Source organism: Schistocerca serialis, chromosome 7 (genome assembly GCF_023864345.2).
Source record: "Schistocerca serialis cubense isolate TAMUIC-IGC-003099 chromosome 7, iqSchSeri2.2, whole genome shotgun sequence".
Lineage (NCBI taxonomy): Eukaryota > Metazoa > Arthropoda > Insecta > Orthoptera > Acrididae > Schistocerca > Schistocerca serialis.
The window spans coordinates 124,313,807-124,315,400 of NC_064644.1; positions in this window are offsets into that span (position 1 = coordinate 124,313,807).

Sequence of the window (1,594 nt, forward strand, 5' to 3'; positions counted from 1 at the left end):
TGGTAAAGACATTTGCAAAAATGTTGTGAGACATTTGGCAAAAAATTACAGTGCAAACATGACAGCTTTAGTGTCAGGAACAGACAGGAAAAACTTGGGGAAAGTTGCCACAATACATAATTAATCAATGGTTTTAGTAGCAAATCTGTCCACATCTAAGAGTAAAATGAAGAAGTTCCTAAGTCAATATGTTGGACCATACCGAGTGGTGGAAATGACATCACCTGTGAACATTAACATACAGATGCTGACATAAACTTCTCTAATTCACAAGGGGCCTGTTAAGCCATTTAATGGAGCTGCTAGTGTGTTACCACAAGTGGCTGGTGATGGCAGTATGGAATGCCAAATCTAAAAGCAGAAAGGTAAAGGAAGTATCAGCCAATAATGAGCAAAGTGCACACAGGATGTGTTATGCACTTAGACCATGTTGATAACTAGGGTTATGACTGAGTTTTTAGATTATTTTTCATGATTATTTTGTCCACTGATTGTATTTGACTAGTTTATAAAGGGATATTACTAGTTATTTTTTCTGCTGTGTATCGTATGTTTCAGGCAGGTTGCTTTCTTTATTGGTAAATTGTATCAGTGGAAATCTGTAAGGAAATGGGCACAGGTACAAACTCGGGACATATTAGTAATTTCAGAGCAAATGGAAGCTTAGCTGCTGATGTTACTGGAAGACTTACGGGGATGTCAGATGGAAAGTATTATGATCTGCCCACATAGAGTGGTACAGACTGGTGCATCAAGGCACGCAAGGTGCAATTGTTGGTGGAAAAACCTGAAACAATTGAATGAAAAAAGGAAGTGTTAGCCCCACATTCTCATTTCCAGAGTATGGGCACACAGGGGTCTACTCAGTTTTTTCACCAGAAATAGAAATAACTGATTCTTACAAACATGGGAAATCAAACAGCATACCCAGAATGGAATTGTGGGACAGTCAAATACTAATAAACGATATGACTTGTGATGTAGTGGGCACAATGTTCCATCTTCCACCTACAGACACAAGTACAGCTACACTCTACATTCAAGTGGACACAACTTGTGTTGCATTGGCCAGGGAAGTCTCTGGAGGTGCTGCCAACCCACCCTAATCTTCCTGAATAATACTATGAATCTGGGCATCCTACATTTGCTAGATGAACTTTTAGTAGTGCAAAAAGGATGAATCACAACAGAGCAAATGCACCAACATGTGCAGAAATATTGTGACAGACAATGTCACAGCATTATTATCATAAGTGTTACGTCTTCCAATGTCGTAGTGGTCCTCATTGTGATTTGTGGAATCCACTTTTGCTTTAAACAAAGGTCTATAAACTGTTCAGAGTTACTTGTACAAAAGATACCCATTGATTGGTTTGTTAACAGAGATAAGGTTTAATAAGTGATTGCACATTAAACTAGTAGGCAACCTTATAAATTTATGGAAAACTTTATCAGTGAGAAAGTGATGACTTTGAAAAATACTAAAATGACAAGTTCAATGAACTTAATGTAGACTGTAATGTTTCAGGATTAAAGGTCAACCAGTGGGAGCAGAAGGATAATTACACTGTACAGTGTATGATTATTGGTGTCA